This window comes from Phyllobates terribilis, unplaced genomic scaffold (genome assembly GCF_046119375.1).
Source record: "Phyllobates terribilis strain yellow unplaced genomic scaffold, ASM4611937v1 Scaffold_191__1_contigs__length_3620865, whole genome shotgun sequence".
Lineage (NCBI taxonomy): Eukaryota > Metazoa > Chordata > Amphibia > Anura > Dendrobatidae > Phyllobates > Phyllobates terribilis.
Window position 1 is genome coordinate 3,159,633 of NW_027362951.1, and position 27,375 is coordinate 3,187,007.

General features: G+C 43.5%; 1 pseudogene; it reads left to right on the forward strand.

Moving 5' to 3' along the window:
* The window catches only part of LOC141213276 (UDP-glucuronic acid decarboxylase 1-like), a 116,672-nt pseudogene extending 89,931 nt beyond the window's left edge, over window positions 1-26,741 (forward strand).
* Window positions 26,742-27,375: the final 634 nt, after the last annotated feature.

Consider the following 27,375-nt stretch of genomic DNA (forward strand, 5'->3'; position numbering starts at 1 on the left):
GTATAAAGGGAATGATGCATGGTTTTCTAATTATTTCATTCAAGTTTCACATTCTTACCTGATAAAGCACTACTCCAGCATTTTTTTTCATTTAATCTCTGGAGTGGTGCTTAACCCCTTCACGACATTTGCAGTATATACTCTTCATGGAAGGGAAAGACTTCCCGACCAATGGAGTATAGATTCGTCAAGGCGATCGCGCGCACACAGGAGCGGTGTGTGTGTGTGTGTGTGTGTGTGGTGTGTGTGTGTGTGTGTGTGGTGTGTGTGGTGTGTGTGTGTGTGTGTGTGTGGTGTGTGTGTGTGTGGTGTGTGTGTGTGTGGTGTGTGTGTGTGTGTGTGTGGTGTGTGTGTGGTGTGTGTGTGTGTGGTGTGTGTGTGTGTGTGTGTGGTGTGTGTGGTGTGTGTGTGGTGTGTGTGTGTGTGTGTGTGTGGTGTGTGTGTGTGTGTGGTGTGTGTGTGTGTGTGGTGTGTGTGGTGTGTGTGGTGTGTGTGTGTGGTGTGTGTGGTGTGTGTGTGTGTGTGTGTGTGGTGTGTGTGTGTGTGTGTGTGGTGTGTGTGTGTGTGTGTGGTGTGTGTGTGGTGTGTGTGTGTGTGTGTGTGTGTGTGTGTGTGTGTGTGTGTGTGTGTGTGGTGTGTGTGTGTGTGTGTGTGTGGTGTGTGTGGTGTGTGTGGTGTGTGTGGTGTGTGTGTGTGTGTGTGTGTGTGTGTGTGCGCGATAGCCGCCGGGTGTTCAGCAAACATCATAGTTGACGCCCGACTCACTGCCAGAAATGGTGCCCTCACCACTCCCGGCAGTTTAACCCCCTAAATGCTTCAATTGATCGCAGCATTTAAAAGGTAGGGAGGGAGCTCCCTCTCCCCTACGATCGGTGCCCCCGCGATGTCATTATAAGAGCTCGATCTTTGCCATGGTGACCTGAGGTTGTCATGACTACATCTGGATCACCAGGTTAGAGTTTAAGGGGTGCACAGAGCATGGTGTAAGGGGCTTGTGTCAGTGCAGCACTAACAGTTGTAAAGCATTGTAGTGCTGGTAAATTTGATTGCTTTATACCAGCGATCAGACTACTGAAGGTGAACGTCCCATATAGGGACTAAGTAAATAAAAGTGTAATTACAATATATATTAACCATAAAGAAGTATTTGTTTAAAAAATCAACAATAAAAGTACACCCATTTGGTATTGTCGCGTCCGGAATGACCTGACCTATAAAACTGTCAAACTAATTAACCCGTTCAGTGAACAGCTTTAAAAAATTAATACAAAAGGAGGCAAAAAACAATACTTTTTCATCGTACCACCAAACAAAAAGTGGACTAAAACGCGATCAGAAATATGAATGTAAATAAAAAATTGTATCACTGAAAACATCATCTTGCACCCCCCCCCCCAAAAACAAGCCACCATACAGCTCCATCAATGCCAAAATAATTTATAACTCTCAGAATACAGTGATCGTTGTAATCGCACCAACCTGAAGAATAGTCGTCTAATCACTTATACCGCTCAAGGAACGGCGTAAAAAATAAATCTAAATCTTCACCAGCTGTTGATTTGTTCATTCTGTCACCCAAAGATCGCAGTAAGGCTCAGCGCACATTTATCCTGTGCTCTACGCTGAGCGCTTACACCGGGGTTTCCATGTAAATCTTTGAAATACGTGACTCAGACGGAAGCCTAGAGGGAAGATTCCCTATAGTGAGACAGATGGAGACACTGTGGACGCCGTCTGGCCTATGATCCGGTGGTGTCCGTCTTTTTAGGCTTGCATGAAAGCACAGTCGACCACAGGTTTGTACACTTCTGAAAAGGACACTGCTGAACAGAGGCTAGACTGAGTTCAGAGTAACTCTTATGCCTCATTATAGTGAGTGGACCAGTCGGCTGTGTCATCTGCATTACTTCATTCGAAATATGGGGGGCTTCCATGTTACTGGCAGTACAAAGGCTCTGGAAAAGTACTATGGCTCCTCGCCACCCCCCCCGCAAAAACAGAAACTCAGCGAATCTGAACTCCCAAATACAGATGATCCCCCTTCTGAGCCCCACAGTGTGCTTAAGCCACATTTAACGTCCACATGCTTGGCATTTCTGTAGCGATGAGAGCCCATTTAATTTACGGGTACGTGTCTCCAGTAGAACGTGCCGGGCACTTCATTAGTAGATTTGCAAGTTTCACTCCAACATCCACTGCTGCTTGTTAATGTAAAACACCCATGGAGTCAAAATCGTCACTACACCTGCAGATAAATTCCCAGAGGGGTATAATTTCCAAAATGGGGTCACTTGAGGGGGTATTCTGCTCGTCTAGCACGTAGGGGCTCTGTATCTGGAGTCTGCAAACTATTCTAGGAAAATCTGTGCTCCAGGAGGCAAATAGCGTTCCTTACCTCCCGAATCTCACCGTACACTATGCAGTACTGTACAGCCACATATGGGATATTTTTACATTCAGCAGAAACTGTGACAAATTTTGGTGCCATTTTTACCCTTTTCCCTGTATAAAAATGTAAAATCTGGGGCAAAAGCAAAATATTTGTGGTAAACAAATGTAATTAATTTTTTTTCATCACTGCCCAATGGTGTAAAATTCTGACACACTTGTGGTGTCAATATGATCACCGCACCCCTAGATTAATTCATTGAGAGGTGTAATTTTGTAATATGGGGTCACTTGTGGGGGTTCTGCTGTTCTGGCACCTCAGTGGCTCTCCCAGTGGGTCATGGCACCTTCAAACCATAACAGTGAAATCTGCCCAAAAAACAAAGATCCATTTTTTCCCTTTAGCCCTTAGACAAATTAAAAATTTGGAACTAAAACAGCATTTTAGTGGCAAAAAAAGCGATTAATCTTCACCGCCCATTGGTATAAAATTCTTTGTGGCACATGTGGTGTCAACATCCTCACTGCACCCCTAGATGAATTCATTGAGGGATCTAGTTTTATAAAATGACGTTACTTATGGGAGGTTTCTGCTGTTCTGGCACCTCAGGGGCTCTGCCAATGTGACATGGCACCCTCAAACCATTCCAGCAAAATTTTAACTCCAGTATGGCGCTTCTTCCCTCCTGAGCATTGCACTGTGCCTCAAAAGTCATTTTCAACCACATATGGGGAATCTGTGTACTCAGGAGAAATTGCACAACAAATTTTGGTGCCATTTTCTCCAGGTATCCTTGTGAAAATGAGAAAATATGGGGCTACAAGACTTTTGTGGGAAAAAAGTATGTGTGTATTTAGTTTCCAAAAAAAAAACAGTGAAGAAGCCGGAGGGTGAATACATGACCGGAGGACTTGCGTTTAAAGCTCCACTACAGCGGTGAATAAAAACAAAAAATGCTGACACGTTCAGTATTTGGTCAGTATTTTATATCCGTATTTGTAAGCCAAAATCAGGAGTGGAACAATCAGAGGAAAAGTATAATAGAAACACGTCACCACTTCTGCATTTATCACACACTCCTGGTTTTGGCTTACAAACACTGAGGTAAAATATGAATTAAATACTGAACGTGACCTTTTTAAAGAGGTTTTTGTCACCTACCCACAGTTTACTGGGGGTCTAACTGTTTGATCCCGGCATTGATCATCAGAACGGGGCACTTTTACCCTCCCTAGAATGGAGTACACATGTGACTGCTGTAGCGCCCCGAGGGTTCGGTTGCTACAGGGGTATTGCACCTCAACCAGAGGTGTGATATTCCACTTCCAGGTAAGGATGGAGTGTGGACCAGGGCTCAGTTAGCTGCATACACACATACACACTCCCCATTTCCGGGGGACAGCTCGACGGTGCTCCCATTTTATTGCAGGCACAACTGACCATGTCCCTGGCTGGAGTGGGGAGAGAACCCAGTGGTGTAGGAGCAGAAGGGGACGGTTTCTGGAGCATAGGAAGGAGCTCATTGGGTGCAAGTCACCTGAGCTCAGACACAGAGAAGTAGATAAAAGGTGGGAGCCATCTTAAGTGAGGAGTAGAAGTTGAGTAGTGGAGTGGACAAAGAGAGAGGTAGTTCAGCCAGAGAGAGCTGGCAGGGAGCTGTGGGTCAGCTTGAGCTCAGCTCTACGAGGCAGGCCTAGAGAGAAGGCCGGGGCCAGAGAGGAGAAGAGGAGAAGGAGAAGGAAGGAAGGAGAAGAGACAGAGGAGTGGAAGGGCTCCAGAAACAAGAAGGCAGAAAGGACCCTAGGAGAGCAGAACGGACAGCAACCGGAGCACTAAGGGTCAGGCTGTGGAAGGGTACCGGATTCCCAAGTTGGTGGAGGTAAATCATTCCTCAGCCAAGAACCGGAGGTCGTGATCATTTATTGGTGCGACCCCCCGCCAAACCTGCTAGGAAGGCACCATATAGGATAGCGGGAAGTGTAGGCCAACGCTTACCCAACACGGTCCGCAGTAGCTGGACAGAAGTTTGGTCACTGGTGGGGCACGAGAGGCCAGAGAAAGGACAGAAGGGGGTCCTGTGCCATACTCCTGAATTGCCTGGGGGTTGACCGAGCCCCTCACCTGGTGGACGCAGCACGGCTTGGGCAGTCATTGCTGACAGAAGTGACTTGGATATCAACTGTGAGTAAAAGACCCTGGACTGCACCATTGGACTCTGTGTGATTTATGCTGCGCCTGCACCATCACCCCCAGCATCCACCTACATTGCCCTGAGGCTACACTTTTCCCGTGGGGAGTTATCCTATCCCTGTGCTGCACACCAACACCAGCCTCAGCGGTCTGCCTTGCAGCCAGGGCCGGCGTCAGCACCCGGCGTACCCGGGCAAGTACCCTGGACCATCAGGGGGGCCCACTCGTTATCGGGGCCCGGGCCGCTTCCCCGGCATCTGTGCAGGGCCGCCGGTGCTGTTCAAGCCCTGCTCTGCTTCATGCAGCAGCAGCAGTGTGCGGTCAGTGTGCTGCTGCTCCACCAATCAGGCCCAGTGCTGTCACTTTCAAGACATGGCCGCGCGCTGTGCACAGTGTGGCTGTGTCTGGTAGTAATGACACGCAGGGGCGACACTGCGCCTTTAATTGTGCTTGTGTGTCGCAACTGCCGAGTCATTACTAACAGACACAGCCGCAAAGCGCATGTAACAGAGCAGGACTTGAACAGCACCGGCGGTCCTGCACAGATGCCAGGTAAGCGGCCCGGGCCCTGACGGAAAGTGGGCCCCCCTGATGGTCCAGGGCCAGATGACATGCCTGAGGCCCTGCACTGCCACATGACTGAGGAGCTGGACGGGACACAGGCCAGGGGGTAGGTGAGCGAGCTTCCCCAATCCCCATATAAAAAAATATTTCTTATGTGTGCGTGCATGTATGATGTGAATGTCTGTGTATGATAGTGTGTATGACTGTGTATATATATTTATGTCTGTTTTATATGTGTTTTTAAGAATGTGTTCAAATATGTATGTGTATGTATCTGTGCGTGTCTGCGTATTGTGTGTACATCTGTGTACCATGTTCACGTGTGTATGTGTGTGCATGCCTGCGTACCATGTGCATGCGCATGTCTGTGCACTGTGTGTGCGTGTCTGCGTATTGTGTGGGTGTCTGCGTATTGTGTGGGTGTCTGAGTATTGTGTGGGTGTCTGAGTATTGTGTGGGTGTCTGCGTATTGTGTGGGTGTGTGTGCGCGTGTCTGTGTATTGTGTGTGTGTCTGCGTATATTGTGTCTGCGTATTGTGTGGGTGTGTCTGCGTATTGTGTGTCTGCATGTCTGCGTATTGTGTGTCTGCATGTCTGCGTATTGTGTGTGTGCGTGCGTGTCTGCGTATTGTGTGTACGTGTCTGCGTAGTGTGTGTGCGTGTCTGCTTATTGTGTGTGTGTGTGCGTCTGCGTAGTGTGTGTGCGTGTCTGCGTATTGTGTGTGTGCGTGCGTACTGTGTGTGTGCGTGTCTGCGTATTGTGTGTGTGTGTGCGTACTGTGTGTGTGCGTGTCTGCGTATTGTGTGTGTGCGTGTCTGCGTATTGTGTGTGTGTGCGTACTGTGTGTGTGCGTGTCTGCGTATTGTGTGTGTGCGTGTCTGCGTATTGTGTGTGCGTGTCTGCGTATTGTGTGTGTGTGTGCGTACTGTGTGTGTGCGTGTCTGCGTATTGTGTGTGTGCGTGTCTGCGTATTGTGTGTGTGCGTGCATGTCTGCGTACTGTGTGCTTGCATGTCTTCGTACTGTGTGTGCATGTCTGCGTACTGTGTGTACGTGCATGTCTGCGTACTGTGTGTGCGTGCATGTCTGCATATGTGAAGGATGAGGTGGCAGGCTGGGCCCTGTGATGAATACCTATATTTCTCCGCTGTATCTGTGCATCATGAATCGTGGTATGTGCTAAAGGGGCCCACTGAGACTCTTTCGCCCGGGCCCACAAAAACCTGGAGCCGACCTGCTTGCAGCGGCGGTTATCCCTGACCGCAATCCACGGGTGGCATAGTCAGACATTCAAAACATCTATAAATAGACTGCCACAGCATTGGTCTGACCACCCTGAGCCACAGGACCGGGTTGCCACTACTACCCCCATCAGCACCGTACACTAGAAGGCCCGGTTCCAGGTACCCCACGGCCCAGGGGGCGAGTCACTGCCACTCCATTCATTCCCTAGAGGACTGTACTCTGCTTTCTCTGGCTGACTGGTGGGGAATGCATAAAGTGGCAGTTGAGCATGCCCACTAGTGCTGCATTCTAAGGCAAGGGTCACATGACAGTTTTTATCTCATCCGAGAAAATCTGTTCAATTATGCTATTCACACTCTGATCACCCGCTGATCAAACTCTGATCAGAGTGTGATCCAATTTTCTCAGAGGTGAAGAAAAAAAGTTTCTCCACCTCTTCCATTCAGTTGGTCTGTGAAAATCTGACCGCACTCTGATGGCATCTGAGTGCTGTCTGATGCTTTTCACAGACACATACTCGTCCGAGTTATATGGACTCCTATGAAGCTCTGTCTCCTTGAGAGACCATGATATTCACTAATTTCTGCAATATCACAGTATTTTGGTAATTAGTGAATTTCATGGTCTGCTATGGAGACTGAGCTACCACAGTATTGTAGTATATAATATAAGCAATCAAACGATCGTAGGTTCACGTTCCCTGAAATGATTAAAAAAAATAAAGTTCGTCGGGTTTGTTTTTTGTTTTTGTATACCTCATGAATCTGAGCCTGGCTTTACAATTGCGATTAGATGACTGTGTGTGACTGGTCAAACACCTCCACCAGTCAACCTTTCCCAGCACCGCACCAGGTAATTGTCAGATCTTCTGCCCGGACAACTTTTTAGCCTTCTGATCGACTTGCATTGCAAGGTATTGATGCACCCCCGGGGCCGTGGGATACTCGGCAGCCGGGCCTCCGGTAGCTGGGGGATATCACGGTGGCTGGCCTGGTCCGTGACCCAGGGCGGTCAGTAAAAGGTGGAATATATAGGGGATTTGGAAAGTTCGTGGCGCCACCTGTGGATTGCGGCTAGAGGGAGCCGCCCCTGCGGAGCAGTCCTCTGAGGCAGATGGTAGGGCAGCTTGTGATGGAATGGCGCCCCACAGGTGGAGCGGGCCTCAGGGCAGCGTGGGGTGTAATGGAAGTTGGTGCAAGGGAGAGACGGCAGGACGGTCCCGGAGGAAAGACAGACACTCACACGGGGGTAAGCTTAAGTACCTTTACTGGTGATGCTGCAGGCACGGTCCAGGGTACTCCAGGTGAAGCGCACACTTTTGGACTCTCCCCAGTGAGCGGGTATAGGGCCTCCTGATCCGTTGCTTTACTCTCTAAGCTTCCGACCTGCCTGGAGCTAGGCCTAGCTTGGTTACTGTCTCTCTCTGCACCTGCTGACCTGGTGGTAGGGCCTTCGCTTTGGAGATCACTCTCCCTGGACGCTGGGGCCTCCGTGACTCCTAGCCCTGGTACTGTAGTCAGCATTTGGTGATCCTGGGACCTGTAGTCCTCCAGGGGTTCCGGTGGTTCCTAGTGAGTATAAATGTCGCTGTAGGCGCGGATGCGGTGTCCGGTATATATATTGGGGTGAGCCTGGTATGCTCCTGTGCCCCCTCACTACTTCTTCCTTCTCCTCTCGCCTTAGGCTGACTCAACGCCCTCACTAGGCTTTCACACGTGCTGTAAGCCTTGGCTCGCCTAAGCATAGCAGCCAGCGTGCTCCTGTCTGAGCGTCAGCACGCTCTCTGCTCAACTCTGAGCTGTGTTCCTCTCTGTCTCTGAATACTCACTGCACACTAACTGAGCTGCCTGGCTCCACCCTCCCTTTATATATCCCTAAGGGGCTCCCTCTGCTGGTCTGAGGTGGTAGGGTGGAGGTGTGTGAATGTGTGGGGTCCTCTTGTGGAGAAGTCCATCCATGCACCCTTCTGGGTTCTGTGGCACCAATGCGTAGCAGTGCGCCACAGTATGCAGCGTCTTTCTGGTGGAAAATGCCAGAAGAATGTACATATTACTACTTCTAATTGCTAGCGGTTTTTGAAAGATTGAGCATTTTTAAGAACCTCAAAAGCCTTAACCGGTTCGCGACTGCCCACTGTAGATAAACGTCGGCGCTTGCTGGGCTCTGTGCAGCGCCGACGTTTAAAAACGGTGGGTGGCCTCGCAGCGCTCAGGACCCCCAGGGTCCTGCAAGCACTGCGATTCCGGTGCAGAGCGTTAGCTCTGACAGGGGACATCATCGGGACCTGATTGGATCAGGTCCCAGTGATGTTAACTCTTTGCTATGTTCTATATGCCGCGATCTATAGTGATCGCGGCATATAGAAGATAGACAGAGGAGAGGGGGTTGTCTTACTTACCTCTCCGACGACCCCTGATACCTTCCAGGACCTGGCGTTGCTATGGCAGCTGGAGGTCACATGACCGCCTCCAGATCTGCCATATATGGTGTCCTGCCTGGCTCAGCCTGCAGCTGAAGCCTGGCAGGAGACTCTGACTGTGAAACAGTCAGCGAAGATCTCATGTAATGTAATACATGTCTATTACATTACATGAGATCAGTGATCAGAAAAATAAAAATTAATGTCCCATACAGGGACTAAGTAAAAATGTAAAAAAAAAGTAAAAAAAATGTTTTTAAACTGTTAAAAAAAATCACAAAATAAATAAATAAAATATTAAACCAATAAATCCGTATATTTATGCAAAACCAAAAAAAGTACACATATTTGGTATCGCCGCATCCGAAACAACCCGATCTATAAAACTGTCACACTAATTAACTCCTTCTGTGCCCACCGTAACAAAAATAAATAAAAAACGGAGCAAAAAAATATGCTTTTTCATCATATCGCCAAACAAAAAGTGGAAAAAAATGGGATCAAAAAGCAAAATGGAAATAAAAATGGTACCGCTGAAAACGTCATCTTGTTCCGCAAAAAAAAAGCCACCATACAGCTCCATCAGCCGAAAAATAAAAAAGTTATAGCGCTCAGAATAAAAGAATGCAAAAAAAATATTTTTTCTATAAAATTGTTTTATTGTGTAAAAGCGCCAAAACATAAAAAAAATACAGTAAGTGTAGTATCGCTGTAAACGTACTGACCCGAAGAATAATGCTGCCTGATCACTTTTACCACACGCAGAACGACATAAAAAAAAACCACAAAAAACAATTCCTGAATTGTTGGTTTTTGTTAATTTTACCTCCCAAAAAACGGAATAGAAAGCGATCAAAAAATGTCACGTACCCAAAAATGGTACCAATAAAAATGTCAACTCGTCCCGCAAAAAACAAGCTGTCACATGACTCTGTCGGCCGAAATATGGAAAAATTATAGCTCTGAAAATATGGCGATGCAAAACTAGATTTTGCAAAAAAAAGCGTCTCTTAGTGTGTGACAGCTGTCAGTCATAAAAACCCAATATAAATCTGGTATCTCTGTAATCGCACCGACCCGAAGAATAAAGTAATCTAATCAGTTATATCACATGAGGAACGGCGTAAAAAATAATTCTTCACCTGCTACTGATTTGTTTATTATGTCTCCCAAAGATCGCAGTAAGGCTCTGCTCACATTTATCCTGCGCTCTGCGCTGAGCGCTTACACCAGAGTTTCCGTGTAAATCTCTGAAATATGTGATTCAGCCGGAACCCATGACGTAAGATTCCCTGTAGTGAGGCAGATATAGGCCACTGTGGATGCCGTCTGGCCTGTGATCCCACGGTGTCATTTGTTTTAGGCGTGCATAAAAGTGCGGTTGGCCACAGTTTTGTGCACTTCTGAAAAAAAGGACACCGCTAAACAGAGGCCAGACGGAGTCCAGAGTAACTCTGCTGCCTCATTACAGTGAATGGATCCCGCAGGGGTTTCATCTGAATTACATCACTTGGAAATTTAGATGGAAACCCCGATGTAAGTGCTCAGCCTAGAGCGCCGGATAAATGTTACGTAAAATGTTCCCAATAAAAGCTTCAACTCAGTCCTCAAAAAAAGCTAGTCCCCACTCAGGTCCGTCATCTGTTAAAAATATAAGGGACTTCCAAGTTACTGGTAGCAGAAAGGCTCTGGAAAAGCGAAATGGCCCTTGCCCCCCAAAAGAAATTCAGAAAATTTTGTGCTCCCAAATCCAAATGCCTATTCTACAATAATTTGTTCTCCAATTGTCAAATAGCGCTCCGTCCCCCCCAGATTTCGCCGTATGGCTGAGCGGTACGATACAGCCACATATGGGGTATTGCCACTTTTAGAAGAAATTATGTGACACATTTCGGTACCATTTTTACCCATTGCGCTGTGTGAAAATGTAAAATCTGAGGGTAAAACATTTTTTTGTGGTAAAAATATAATTATGCTTTTTTCACTGCCCAATGGTATAAATTAAAAAATTAAAAAATACTCACTACTTCCCTAGATGAATTCCTTGAGAGGTGTAGTTTACAAAATGGGGTCACTTGTGGGGGTTTCTGCTGTTTCGGCATGTCAGCGACTCTTCAAATGTGACATGGTGTCTGCAACCTATCCCAGCCAACATAGCGCTCCTTTCTCTTCCGAACCCTGCCGTACACCAAAGCAGTGGTTTCCCCCCACATATGGGGTATCGGCGTACTCAGGAGAAATTGCACAACAAATTTCATGGTGCAATTTATCCTGTTACCCTTATGATAATGCAAAATTAGGGAATGAAAAACATTTTTTGTGGGAAAAATGTGAAAATTTTATTTTTACAGCTCATTATTATAAACTTCTGTGAAGCATCTTGGGGTTCGAGGTGCTCACCACACATCTAGATAAGTTCCCTAAGGGGTCTAGTTTCCAAAATGGTGTCACTTGTGGGGGGTTTCCACTGTTTAGGCACATCAGGGGCTCCCCAAATGCGACATGGCGTCCGCTAATTATTCAAACAAATTTTACATTCAAAAAGTCAAATGGCGCTCCTTCCCTTTCAAACCCTGCCGTGCGCCCAAACAGTGGTTTGCCTCCACATATAGGGTATCGGCGTGTTCAGGAGAAACTGCACAACAAATTTCATGGTGCAATTTATCCTATTACCCTTATGATAATGCAAAATTAAGGGATGAAAAACGTTTTTGTGGGAAAAATGTGAAAATTTTATTTTTACAGCTCATTATTATAAACTTCTGTGAAGCACCTGGGGGTGCAAAGTGCTCACCACACATCTAGATAAGTTCCCTAAGGGGTCTAGTTTCCAAAATGGTGTCACTTGTGCGGGGTTTCCACTGTTTAGGAACATCAGGGGCTCTCCAAACGCAACATGGCGTCTGCTAATTATTCAGACAAATTTTACATTCAAAAAGTCTAAATGGCACTCCTTCCCTTCCGATCCCTGCAGTGCGCCCAAACAGTGGTTTTCCCTCACATATGGGGTATCAGCGCGCTCAAGAGAAATTGCACAAAAAAACTGGGGTCCATTTTTTCCTGTTACCCCTGTGAAAATGAAAAAAAATGGGTCTAAAATAACATTTTTGTGAAAAAAGTTAAATGTTAATTTTTTTCTTCCACATTCCAAAAATTCTTGTGAAGCACCTGAAGGGTTAATAAAGTTCTTGAATGTGGTTTTGAGCACCTTGAGGGGTGCAGTTTTTAGAATGGTGTCACTTTTTGGTATTTTCTGTCATAAAGACCCCTCAAAGTGACTTCAAATATGATGTGGTCTCTAAAAAAATGTTTTTGTAAATTTTGCTGGAAAAATGAGAAATCGCTGGTCAACTTTTAACCCTTATAGCTCCCTAACAAAAAAAAATGTTGGTTCCAAAATTGTGCTGATGTAAAGTAGACATGTGGGAAATGTTATTTATTAACTATTTTGTGTGATATAGCTCTCTGATTTATGGACATGAAAATTCAAAGTTTGAAAATTGCAAAATTTTCAAAATTATCGCCAAATTTCCGATTTTTTCACAAATAAACGTAAGTTATATCGAAGAAATTTTACCACTATCATGAAGTACAATATGTCACGAAAAAACAATCTCAGAATCAGGGGGATCCGTTGAAACGTTTCAGAGTAATTACCTCATAAAGTTACAGTGGTCAGAATTGAAAAAATTGGCCCGGTCACGAAGGCAAAAACAGGCTCTGGTGCGAAGTGGTTAACATATAGAAATGAAATAAAAATTCTATTCTTTTGAGCATTTTTGAGAAACTAATGTAATGCCAAACTATCCTCTTTTCTAGTAATTGTAATCAAATTAATGGAGTAACACATGGAGATAAATATAATTGTTTGGCTGTGTGCCCACGATGCGTTTTTGGTGCGTATTTTGGTGCGTATTTGCAGCGCGTAAACGCTCCAGAAATGCATTGCATACCTTATCCCATGACTTCCTATGACATTCTGCAAGTTCTGTGCACATGGTCCGTATTTTTTCTGCGCAGATTTTACTCGCAGAAAAAATACGGACATGACCAATTCTTGTGCGTTTCTGCATGCAGATTTGCCTATGCAATGCATTGGAAAAACGCATGTCAAATACGCATCAAATGCGCGTCAAAAATCCATGTAAAAAATGCATGCGTTTTTCTGCCAAGGAGATACAGAAATAGTCAGGAAAATTTCTGCTTCATTTCTGCATCGTGGGCACTAAGCCTTTAACCCCTTCACACCCCTCCCCTCCCCAGCCTGTTTTCACCTTCATGACCAGGCCAGTTTTTACAATTCTGACCAGTGGCACTTTATGTGGTAATAACTCTAAAACGCTTCAACGGGTCTCAGTTATTGTGAGATTGTTTTTTGTTTTGTTTTTTCGTGACCTTGTATTTCATGATGGTGGTAAAATTTGTTCGCTATTTGTGAAAATATCGGAAATTGCAAAATTTTCACATTTTTTGCCCAATTTCCAAACTTTTAATTTTTATGCCCTTAAACACACAATTGTTAATATGGAACATTTTTCACATGTCTACTTTACTTTAAATCAGCATGATTATTGAAACATTTGGGGGGGAGGGTTGTTTTGTTTTTTCAGGGACCACATCATATTTGAAGTGACTTTGGGAGGCATATATGATAGAAAATACACAAGTGACTCCATTTTAAAAACTGCACCCCTCAAGGTGTTCAATACCTCATTCTAGAAGTTTATTAACCTTTAGGTGCTTCACAAGAATTAAAGAAATGTGGAAGGAAAAAAATTTACATTTTCCCACAAAAATGTTAATTTAGCCCCAAATTTTGTGGTGAAAACTGTTTTGGGAGCAGGGCTTGGTTAGGAAGGAGCGCCAATTTGACTTTTGGAACGCAAAATTGGCTGGAATAGATGGCGGACGCCATGTCGCATTTGCATAGCTGCTGATGTGTCTAAACAGTGGAAACCCCCCATAAGTGACCCCAAGTTGGTAACTACACCCCTCAAGGAATTTATCTAGATGTGTAGTGAGAACCTTAATCCCGTTGGTACTTCACCAAATTTTATAACGCTGAGCCATGAAAATGAAAATATACATTTTTCCCACAAAAATGTTCCTTCAGCCCCAATTTTTTAATTTTCACAAGGGTAACAGGAGAAAATGGACAGTTCAGTCTGTTGTGAAATCTTGTCTGAGTACACCAAAACCCCAAATGTGGTGGAAAACTACTGTTTGGGAAGGGAAGGAGCCCTAATTGAATTCTGTTTTTTTGGCTGGAACAGATTGCAAATGCCATGTCACATTTGACGACCCCTTGACATGCCAAAACAGCAGAAACCCCCCACAAGTGACTCCATTTTGGAAACTACCCCTCTTGAGGAATTCATCTAGTGGTGTAGTAAGCATTTCTAACCCTCAGTCCAATGTTATACGATTCTGTGAATCGCATGAGTCAATTTTCAAAAGGGATAATAGGAGAAAATGGTCGACTAAATGTTGCATAATTTCTCCTGAGTATGGTAATACCTCATATGTGGTCGAAAACTACTTTTGAGGCACAGTGCAAGGCTCAGAAGGGAAGGAGCACCATATTGTAGTGAACATTTAGCTGGAATGGTTTGAGGGTGCCATGTCACATTGGCAGAGCCCCCAAGGTGCCAGAACCACAACCCCCCCTCCCCCCATAATAGACCTAATTTTACAAGGTATACCTCTCAATTAATTCATCTAGGCATGCATCAATCATATTGACACCACAGGTGTGTCACAGAACCTTATACCATTGGGCAGTAAAGAAAATATAATTACTTTTTTACCACAAAAAATTTGTTTTAGCTCCAGATTTTACATTTTCACATGGGGAAATTGGTAAAAATGGCACCAAAATTTGTCACACAATTTCTGCTGAATTTGGGCAATGCCCCATATGTGGCTTAGCCATATGACGAGACGCAGGAGGGAAGGAGCGCTATTTGACTCTTGGAGAACAAAATATTGTATAATAGTTTGCAGACTCCATATACAGAAGTCCCTATGTGCCAGAAGAGCAGAATCCCCCTCAAATGACCCCATTGTGGAAATTACACCCCTCTGGGAATTTATCTACAGGTGAAGTCACGAATTTGACTCCATGAATGTTTGCCAGAAACGAGCAGCAGTGTATGTTGCTGAGTGAAATTTGCCGTCGTCGTGCCCAGTACGTTGCAGTACCCACACATTGTGCCCAGCTCAGGCTTCTGGAGACATGTACCCTGTAAATTAGGCGGGCTCCCATCGCTACAGAAATGCCAAATGTGAATGCTAACTACAGTTTAGGCACACTATGGGGCTGAGAAAGGAGGGGGCAGCATGTGGATTTGGGAGTACAGATTTTGCTGGATTTCTTTTGAAGGGTGGAGAGAGCCATAACACTTTTCCAGAGCGTTTGTGCTACTAGTAACGTGAAAGCTCCCTATGTTTCCATTAACAGATGACTACCTGAGTGGAGACTTGCTTTTTTGTGGATTGAGTTGAAGCTTTTGTTGGGAACATTTTACACAATATTTGGGATCACATTTATTCTGTGCACTTGCATCGGGGTCTCCATTTAAATCTCCGAATGACGTGATTCTGATGAAATCCCCGACTGATCCGTTCACTATAAAGAGGCAGCAGAGTTACTCTGTACTCCGTCTGGCCTCTGTTCAGCGGTGTCCTTTTCAGAAGTGCACAAAACTGTGTGGTTGGCCACGCTTATGTGTATGCGCTTAAAAAGACTGGCACTGCTGGATCATAGGCCAGAGTGCCTCCATCTGCCTCACTATAGGGAATCTTCTGTGGGGGTTTTCACCTAAATCACATATTTCAGATATTCACACAGAAATCCCGGTGTAAGTGCTCAGTGCAGTGTGAAGGATAAATGTGAGCTGAGCCTTACTGCGATCTTTGGGAGGCAAAATGAACAAATCAACAGCAGGTGAAGAATTGGTTGTATCTATTTTTTATGCCATTCCTCGTGTGATATAATTGATTAGACGACTTTATTCTTCTGGTCGGTGCAATTACAGCGATACCAGATTTATATATTTTTGTTTTGTTTGGGTGCCGTCTCACTCTAAAAGACTTTAGTTTTAGCAAAAAAAAAAGTTTTTGCATCACCATATTTTGAGAGCTATAATTTTTCCATATTTCGGCCGACAGTCATGTGAGGGCTTGTTTTTTGCGGGACGAGTTGACGTTTTCATTAAAACCATTTTTGGTACAACATTTTTTGATCGTTTTTCTATTCCAATTTTTGGGAGGCAGAATAAACAAAAACCAGTGATACAGAAATTTGTTTCTTGGGATTTTTTTTTTTGCCATTCACGGTGTGGTGAGTGATCAGATAACTTTATTCTTCGGGTCAGTACGATTACAGCGATACAACATTTTCTTTTTCTTTTTTTCCAGTGTTTACACAAACTATTTTATAGAAAGAATTGTTTTTTGCATCTCTGTATTCTGAAAGCTATAGCTTTTTTATTTTTGCGTTGCTGGAGCTGTATGGCGGCTTGTGTTTTGCGGGACAAGATGAATTTTTATTTACCTTCGACTTTTTGATTGCGTTTTGTTCAGCGGCATTGTGCAGATCTGAGCAGAGGGAGCTCTCTGCTTTGCCGATCGATGTCGCTGTCACTATTGAAAGCAGCATTAGAGGGGTTAAACGCCGTTGATCGGTGCTAGCACCAATCGTGGGCGTTGCCGCAGGGTGTAGGCTCTCATACAGAGCTGACGCCCGCGTTTGACCGCGCCGGCCATCGGTATGAGCCCATGCAATCGTCCTGCCGTACACCGCGCTTTGTCGGAACGCACCTCCTGCAGCGCCGTATATGTACGGCCAGTGTCATGAAGGGGTTAAAGCGTAACTGACATTTTAATTTTGTTTCATAAATCAATAGTGCACATGAAAATAAACAACTTTGTAATAAGTATTATCAGAGAAATCTGCTTCTTTCTCTGCCAAAATTGATCAGTCCTTATCAAAATTCTCAATTCTGAGGTAAAATGTGTCTTCAGTGAGGGCGAGTGTTCCATTCCTGAGAGAAGATGGCAGGTGCTGCTGCTAAGCTTCTATGGAAATACAGCTCCTCCTTCCTCCTCTCCTTCTATCTCTAGCTCCTCCTTTCTACATTCAGAATTTTGGTAGACTTAACAATTTTGGCGGAGCAAGAAGCAAATCTCTCTGATAAGAAATATTACAAAGATGCTTATTCTTACGTGTACTATTGATTCTTGGTATAAAGTGTAACCGTTTTTTAATTCCTGAGTCAGTCATAACATAGCCACATGTGGTGCTGAACAGGAGACCGGCAACATCAAAAATAGGAAGAGAGAAAAACTGTGGCCCTCACCCCATGGCTTCAAAATGATTCCTAGATTCCATCCGGGCGGAGGAGACAGGAAAGAGCGGCGGCTGTTTCACGCTCCATGCGCTAAATTCAGCCTGCATGAAGTGCTTGGCATTGTGATACGGACGTCGCTCTATTTTCTGTCTCCTCCGCCCGGATGTAATAAAGTAATAACTTTTTAGTCACGGGGTGAGTGACATAGTTTTGTGTTTTTTTTTTTCTTTTCCTATTTTTGAGAAACTATTTTTCCGACGTTTTCTGATCCAAAATCGCCAGGAAGATTATATAAACACGCCCCAGGGATTAGTTAAGACCAATCTTGCCAGAAATCTCCAGGTAATTTTATGCTGCTAAATTTTAGTTTGTTACATGTGAGTTATTGTACCCACTGAATCTGTAACAAATCCACTTTGTCTGAATGTCACCTTTATTTCTTGTATGATTCATTCAGTTGTCACTTGGTTCCTTCTGCTCTCCTTTTGTGGGATATGTAGAGGGTCCCGTTCATGTTTTTTGAGGTGACACCTGTTGGACCCATTTATTGATCTTTCTTTGTCTGAATGTAGCCTAAATAATGAATGACCAAAACTCTTCTTTCCTGCCGTCTGCTTTACTTGTGAGACCTTGCTGTGTTTGGTCTTTCTTTCCTGAAGGCTGCATTCAGACTACTGTATAAATCAGACCAAGATCAGACAGAAATGCATGGACTGGCCGGAGGATCTCCTGACCCAGGCGTGACCGCTTCATAGAAATATATGGGAGACCAGCTGGCCACTCCATGCATTGCAGTCTGATTTATACGGTCGTCTCACTGCCTTCTAAGGGTTAATTAGGCAGCTTATCTCTGATCTCCCTCTTGGACCGATTAATTGGCATACGGTGCGACCCAAACACTTCCAACCTTCAGCGGCCAAAGGCCACAAAATTTAGTTTAACAAATCCTGTAGCCATTGGTCACTGCTGTTGGGAAGAGTTTTGTCCACACTTTTGTCTGATCTCACCCTTACTGCAGACTTGTAATAAAATTGATGACAGAGGTGGACTCCGTCATGCCTTGTGCACAGCCTGCAGTGCTGAATATAACCAGCCTAGGCCACATTATGACAATACAATATACTTGTATTAGTTATAGGACTTGTCTGCTCCTCTGATGAAAGGCTGCAGTCATTCTATGTGATAGCGCACGCTGTAAGATTTCAGAAGTCTGCAATCTCGATTCTCTGGTGTCGCTGGCGAGAGCGGGCAGTCACATAACTAAAAGTATAAGTTTTGCATACATGCAGTCATATGCTAGTAAAAGCTGCTCGGCCCCAATACATGTTAATTGAGCGAGGCCGAGCACGTCTTGTCAGAATGTGGCCGGAAGTATGCAAATCGCTTACTTACGGTCACATTACTGCCTGCTGTCACTGACCACAGCAGTAGAATCTTGACAGCGTGTGGTACACTCACCGATAAGATTCAGAGGTCTGGTCTGAGGTCACATAGAGGACTGCCGACTTTCATGAGAAGACCGGACAACCACTTAACGAAAGACAAAACCAACAGACCTTAGTTCCAAAGCGTAGTAGCTAATGGCAGATTTTAAGACACCTTAACAATGTACTGGTTCTTCTCTCTACTAGTGACCTGGTTAATGGGCTTGTGGGTTTAATGAACAGCAATGTCAGCAGTCCGGTGAATCTGGTAAGTTTCCTTTTCTGGGTTTATATTTACATTCTGCTGTAATACTTCATCACTCAAAGTATATATGCGGAAGTCACACAAAAAACATGACATGAAGCCAAGGTTAGTAATGGAGAGGTGTCTAAAAGACACCCCCATTACTAACCCCATAGTAAAAGTTTTTAAATAAACACACACGGCCTGAAAAAAATCCTTTATTTGAAATAAAAGTCCACACTGTTTTAATCATTTATTTAAGAATAAAAAACACAGTATACTCGCCTAACGCCTAATCTGCTGAAGCCATTGTCATCTGTTTTTCATTTTTGTTTTTTTTACAATCATATCTCTCACCTGTCCGATGTGATGACATAATCCAGAGTGTCCCATGAAGGTCTGGGTCAGTTCTAGAGCAGTCACATCGGCAATCACTGATGCAAATGTTCTAAAGGACAGCAGGCTATACACTGATACAGGAGTGTAATCACTCCTGTGTTCGTGTATAGCGCTGAGCTGCCGGGACAGAGGTCACATGAGTTCATCAGCTGATGAGCTCCGGTGATCTTACTTACTGCACCACTGCTGTGTGAGAAAATTCTGTGCGGTAAGTAAGGTCACTGGAGCTCATCAGCTGATGAACTCATGTGACCTCTGTCCTGGCAGATCAGCGCTAAACACTGCCGGGAGCGATTACGCTCCTGTCAGTGTATAGAGTGCTGCCGGGTGATCCGATCGCCGTGGGACACTCGAGATTACGGCGAATAGGTGAGTATAATGTTATTTTAATATCCATTTTATTTTATCTTTTTTTTTTTGTTTTTACTGTGAGCACAGGCGTCTGCTGATGAGACCACTTCTCCCATCAGTGGCGCCTGCTCTCTTGTAGGCTGATGGGAGGAGTAGTCTCTCATCAGCTGACGCATGTGACTCGCGGTCAATTCTTTGTGTGCTTTAGCCATCTTTTTGACCCATTGACTTAAATGGAGTCAATCAAATACACAGCAAATCCGCAAATATTTTTATACCTGCATTTTTGCTGCAGATTTGACTGACTCAATTCAACTCAATGGGTGAAAAAAGCGGCAAAAACCCACAAATAATTGAAATGCTGCAGATTTAAGTGCAATGCAAATCCTGACAGGAAAATTCCTGATCATGTTCACAGCACTTCAGGATTGTCATTGCATTAGCTGGCAGAAGAATTCACTAGCGTTTTGGCCCATTTCTGAGTGGGAAAAACACTGCAAAAACGCACAGTGTGAACATAGCCTAAAGCCAGGGCAGCATGGAACCACATTGGTATGATAGGGAGGCAACACATTGAATTGAATGGCACGTGACTTGCTGAAGGGTAAAACTATTCTACAATATCATTATTTTGTACATGAGTAATTGGAGTTTAAAGAACCGTAAGCCAATCCTAAATTCATCTCCGCATTGAGGTTATTAATTACAATTTGCAATTAAAGCTGTAATCTGCTGTTGTCTTCTCCACAGGGAATCATAGAATCATAGAATGGTAGAGTTGGAAGGGACCTCCTGGGTCATCTGGTCCAACCCCCTGCTCAAAGCAGGATTCACTAGATCATCTCAGACAGATGTCTGTCCAGCCTCTGTTTGAAGACGTCCATTGAAGGGGAACACACCACCTCTCGTGGCCGCCTGTTCCACTCATTAATCACCCTAACTGTCAAAAAATTTTTTCTAATATCTAATCTGTGTCTCCTCCCATTTAGTTTCATCCCATTGCTTCTAGTCTTTCCTTGTGCAAATGAGAATAAAGATGATCCTTCTACAATGTGACAGCCCTTGACATATTTGTAGACAGCTATTAAGTCTCCTCTCAGTCTTCTTTTTTGCAAGCTAAACATTCCCAAATCCTGCAACCGTTCCTCATAGGACATGGTTTGCAGACCAGTCACCATTCTGGTTGCTCTTCTCTGAACTTGCTCCAGTTTGTCTATGTCTTTTTTAAAATGTGGTGCCCAAAACTGTACACAGTATTCCAGATGAGGTCTGACCAAAGAGGAGTAAAGACCGATAATGACTTCACGTGATCTAGACTGTATGCTTCTGGAAACCCAGAAGAGCACACCATCCTGGAATTTGCCAGATTAATTAAGCAACTTGTTGGTGAGTTCTCGCCCCCCTGAGAAATCCTGCCAATAGTTTATTAGATGTGTAATCACAAGGTGGATAATTGTGTACTGTGCGTGAATTGCTGATAAAGGTCTGTGATTAGTATTGATACCAATTTTTTTTTTATTGATTTTATATCTTAACCCAATGGCATGCACTAATGTTGGCTTGTAAAATTGCCTTATCCCAGTCTATAAATGTCTAATGACATAACATGTAAATGGTATTTTTTTAGGCATGTTCTGCTACATCACTGTCTAAATGAAAATGTATTCTTCCAATTGTCACTATTTGTCCTTGCAGCTCGTATCTTCCTATTGAAAGGGAACCTGTCCCCATGAAAATGCTCTGAAATCTATTGGCATTGTGTTAGGCTATGTGCCCACGTTGCGGACCTGAAGCATATTTTTTACGCTTCTCCCTGGCGGGAAAATCGCATGCGGATATTACATGCGGTTTTCCCGCCAGGTAGAAGCGTTTGTGAGGCATCTTTGCATGCATTTCCGCATGCGGGTTATCAAGCACTTCTCCAAGCATCACTTGGAAAAGTGCTTGACAACTTGTTCAGAATGGTAAAAAATAAAAAAATAAACTTTATACTCACCTTCTGATGCATTCTCTGCCCCGTCCGGAGGCTTGAGCGGCTCACGCTGTTGTGTGCAGGACCTGCGGTGACGTCATTGAGTCATGTGGTGGGTCACATGACTCAATGACGTGGCAGGTCCTTCAGACAACAGCGCGACGGAGGGAAAACATCAGAAGATAAGTATAAACTTTATTTTATTCTTTTTTTTACAGGTTCTTTGGTACCCAGGTCTGGATGAGAGTCTCCTCTCATCCAGACTTGGGTACCATCCGCACATTGATTCCGCTGCGCTTCCGCAAAATTAATGAACATGCTGCGGATTTTTGACCGCAGCATATACGCTGCGGAAAAATCCGCAGCATGGGCATTGACATTGCGGAATGCCATTGGGGACCATGGGGTGCGGATCTACATGCGTTTTTCAAGCGTTTACGCTGCGGAAATTCCGCAGCATATACGCTTGAAAAACGCTACGTGGGCACACAGCCTTATGGTCAAGGAACATCTGAGCAGATTGCTGTATACTGGACATTTGATACAGTATAAAGTAAATCCATTGGGGTTTTCCCTCGAACAAAAGTTCATTTTAATCAAGAGTTTTTGGAATAATAATTTCCACAATTGGATGTATTTAAATAAAATGTTCCTGTGTGGAGATGATCTTATAAATGTGCCCCTGCTGTGTACTGTGTAATGGCTCCTGGGCAGGGGAGGAAGCACAAGATTATACAGACATTACAGCACGGGATCACAGATGACTCTTTCTCTGAGGTAAAACATTTCACTGCCTGTTTTTAAACAATGTTTTACTTCAGAGAATCATTTGCAATCTCGTGTTGTAATGTCCACATACTTTTTTTTTCCCCCAGCCAGGTGCTGCGGTATGATCAGACCATGCTCCTGCAAGGTCAGACACAGCAAGGGACAATTTATAAGATTATCTCCGCGCAGGAACATTTTATTTTAATACATTGAATTGTTATTATTCCAAGATGATTAAAATGAACACTTGCTCTTGGGAAAACCCCTTTAAATTCTTGCTTGTTCTTGGATTAGAGGGACGGGGGCTGGTCTTATCCGTGATTGACGGCCTTCACGGTCTAATTATTCAAGACATACTGGCAATGAATGAGTTACTCCACCCACTGGACCACTGTATTTTCTTTTCTCTTTTTATCACACAATTTTGATAATGAACAGAGTATTTTTTTTTACAAAAATATTGTGATTATGCTGCAACTCCGAACTTTTACAGCAAAAATAGTCTCTCCAGTAAAAAATAAATAAGTAAAAAAAAGTAGTCTCCATTCTTGATATTTAAATGGAAACTGCTCTTCCATATCCATTTGGCCTCTGGAAAATAGAGCAGGTGCCCTCACTGTGACCACGCTGCTGCTGGACCTCATTTGTGACTTGTCCTTCTCATGCATTATACTTACATGTGTTATTGCTAGTGTTGAGCGATGCGATACCTTCCGATATCAGGAAATATCAGATCGGATTGGATCGGACCGAAACCCAAAAAGTATCGGATATCGCCGATTCCGATACAGGAAACCAATGCAAGTCAATGGGGCACAAATATCAGAATGAAAATAAACCCTTTCTTTCCTTGTAGGTTAATTCTACAGGAAGGAAAACAACTAACAATAATGTAGAATGTATTGGGGGAGGTGGTTGCCCAAATCGATGGGAACAGTGCTCACAGTGAAACATGAAAAGCCGGCAATTCAGCAGCGGCATACACCGGTACCCGACAATTTATAACAGAAAGAATAGAGCTTCACACATAGATTAGATAGATAGAAACATGTCAGTCACATATATATGAAGTACAGTGACAGTGTTGCTTACTGTACTTGTCATTTAGTGTAAAGGATTTATTTAAAAAAATAACAGTGTTTTCAAGCACTGTCTATTTAAAAAAGCCGGCCGGCAATTCAGCAGCAGCACCCGATAATTTAGAACAGAAAGATAGAGCATCACACATAGATTAGATACATAGAAACATGTCAGTCACATATATAAGAAGTACAGTGACAGTGTTGCTTACTGTACTTGTCATTTAGTGTAAAGGATTTATTTAAAAAAATATTAGTGTTTTCATGCACCGTCTCTTTAAAAAAGCCGGCCGGCAATTCATCAGCGGTACCCGACAATTTATAACAGAAAGAATAGAGCATCACACATAGATTAGATAAATAGAAACATGTCAGTCACATATATATATGAAGTACAGTGACAGTGTTGGTTACTGTACTTGTCAGTGTTAAAATAAAGGATTTATTAAAAAAAAAATTGGCGTGGGGTTCCCCGTAATTTTAGTCTCTAGCGGAGGTTAAGCAGACAGCTGGGGCAGATGTTTGAAGCCTGGGAAGAGGGTAATATCCATGGAGCTTCCCAGGCTACTAATATCAGCCCCCAGCTGAATACCTAGCCTTTACTAGCTATTAAAATGGGGGACCCCCCCCCAAAAAAATGACGTGGGGTCCCCCCTATTTTAATAGCTAGCAAAGGCTAGGCAAACAGCTGGGGGCTGATATTAATAGCCCATGAATATTGGCCCCCTCCCTGGCTAGAAACACCAGCCGTCAGCCGCCCCAGAAATGGCGCATCCATAGGATGTGCCAATTCTGGCACTTAGCCTCGCTCTTCCCACTGCCCTGTAGCGGTGGCAGTGAGGTAATAGGGCTGGGGTTGATGTTAGCTTATAATGCCAGCTGACATCAAGCCCAGGTTAGTAATGGAGAGGCGTCTATAAGACACCCCCATTACTAACCCCATAGTCAAAGTTAAAAAAAAAACACAAACACCCAGAATAAAGTCCTTTAATTGAAATAAAGACACAATTCTTTATTGTTCTAAATTAAACCATACTTACCATCACGCCCATTCCAGCTGAAGCCAATGATCTCCTGCAATAAAAGAAAAATAATAACGCAACATCATCCTTATCTTTCGATGGTTCCCAGGACAGCTCCAGATGATGTTGCTTTATTATTTTACTTTTATTGCAGGAGATCGTTGGCTTCAGCTGGAATGGGTGTGATGGTAAGTATGGTTTAATTTAGAACAATAAAGAATTGTGTCTTTATTTCAATTAAAGGACTTTATTCTGGGTGTTGTGGTTTTTTTTAAATACTTCACTAGAAATTCATGGCAGTCATGTATAATATTGACGTGACCCCATGAATTTCGGGCTTAGGGCCAGCTGATAATGCCAAGCTGGCCTTAACCCCTTTATTACCCAGTGAGCCACCGCACCAGGGCCCTGGATGAGTTGGGTACAGCGCCAGAAGACGGCGCTTCTATGAACGCACCATTTTCCGGGGTGGCTGCGGACTGCAATTTGCAGCGGGTGGGGCCCAGAAAGCTTGGGCCTCCCTGCGCTGCAGATTCCAGCCCCCAACTGCCTAGTTGTACCTGGCTGGACACAAAAATAGGGCGAAGCCCCACGTATTTTTTTTTTAAATTATTTCATGAAATTCATGAAATAATTTTAAAAAAATTGACGTGGGGCTTCGCACTATATTTGTGTCCAGCCAGGTACAGCAGAATTACCCAAACATGTGAACTGCGCCATAGACTATAAAATATGTACAAGTTCTATCAGTGTTTTTCGTGTTTTAAATTGGCGTCTTAATGAGGCTTTGGTAGGAGAACATCATAGGCCAGGCATATTTTTATTTTTTACCCATGGCAAACATTGGACACTACGATACTGCACTTAACATTGTATGACTTATAAAGATGAGCAAAAAGATTTTCACTACCTTGGTCCAGTGTACTTTTTGTACTTTGCGGCTGCCATCCCAAGGAAGAGGAAACTTCCTGGGCCATCACTTGAATGCCAACATAATGGGCACTTCTTGCGATTACATAGACCCTGCCATATAATGGTAAAATGCTCTTCATGACATTGCTGGGGTCCACTAATCGCAAGATGCCGGCATTCGAGTGTCAGCCGAGGAAGATCGTGCTGCGCTGGTTAAGGTGCCATGGAGCGCCAAAGTCAATCTTTTTTGCTTTTTTTTTTAATGGTTCAAAGAAGAAAAAAAAACACAAACCACTATTAAGCATATGTTCTTCCATTATCGGGAGTGGTGGAGAAATACAGTTTCTTTCAGAAGCTCAAGATGATCCACAAAGGCGAAAACCAGATATCAGGAAAGCCAAGCTTCTACTTGGATGGGAACCTGTGGTATGTATACTGGAGTTTAATCATAGCATCATTGCCTCAGTAGAGGTAAAAATATATATATATGTGTTATATATTATATCATTTCACATATATACTATTAATCTATTTTTTTTTTTTAGATTGTTCTTGTTGACTTTGGTGTAAGTTCAGAAAGCTACGGTAACATGGTTTTTCTTGCTATTCTCTCTTCTCAGGTTCCACTAGAGGAAGGCTTGAATAAAACAATTCACTACTTTAGTAAAGAACTTGAATATCAAGCAAATAACCAATATATACCCAAGCCAAAACCGGAGAGAATAAAAAAAGGTAGAATGCGACATAACTGAACACTCCGTGAAGAAGAGGGGCTATCTTGATGGTTTACAGGATGTAATTTTTGTTCTCCCTTTCCCCTTGTTTCTTTTACAAGAAAATAGAGACTTCTGAGGGGCTATCATGAAGAATAAAACTGGAATTTCCCTATGAAGCTTGCTTTAAAGGAATGGATGTGCCTAATAACGTTTGAGAACTGCAAACATTGCCTTGCACTTTTTAAAGATGTCTTTCTATGTACAGTAGAGTAGGAAATACATGGAAATCTCCACATTTTATATATCTTGCCGTGACTGTTTTTGACAACTGTCTGAGGACAGGTCAGCCCTATTGCTGGTGGTGGGGCCAGCTAAGAATCACCATTTAGTCCTTTCAGACTCTGCCGAATACAACGGGTTTAAATTACTAGTTTCTTTTTGAAGCTGAAGCAGACATGGAAATAAAAATGCCAATTTATTTATATATGTTTAAAGAATATGGTAGGTCCATTAATATGGTATGTACTCTATGCATTACATTGGGGCAGTCTTGTAAGGGTCCACTCTTTCATACTGCCAATTTAGATATACTCCTGAAGAGTGGGAAAACATGTGGGAAAGCTTTGTCTTTTTTTGTTACTTAAACCTTATCTTTGTTCTCCTCAATGTTCACAAAGCTGTACATTTCAATTTGAAAGCAGCTCTGATAAATAAGAATATTTTGAGTCACTATTGTGTTGTTAAGTGTATTCTTGGATAAAGAAAATAAAGTATTATCAGTTTATGGTGGTTGAATATGCTATTTTAATAAAATAAGAACAATAGTCAACTGGTGCTTTTCTTGTCTATATAAATTGACATTGCTCTTTGAGTAACTGAAAACTATTTTCTTAAAGGAACTGTCTGGTAACTTTATATTGATGACATATCCAATAGCTCCAATATCCAATAGGTAAGTCATCAATATAAAATAGGTAGGGGCTTGACACCCCACCAATTAACTGTTTACATCTTGTCCCCACAGGTGATAATTGTGTGGAGTGAAACATTGCATTTCATACACAGTGGGATGCTGCCAACCTTCTTCTATTTATTTGAATAGCAGCGGATGTGAAGTATCCGGTCGCAGTCAATCACTATTTGGTTGGCGGAGCTCTGCTGTTCTGCTTCGCAACTATTCCCTTCCAGCCACCGACACACAAAACTGATCGATAGGTGTCAGGTCAATCTGATATTGATGACCTATCCTAAGGATAGATCACTAATAATAAAGTACTGGACAACCCCTTTAAGCCCTTTACACCTAATGATGGACATAGCACGTCATGAG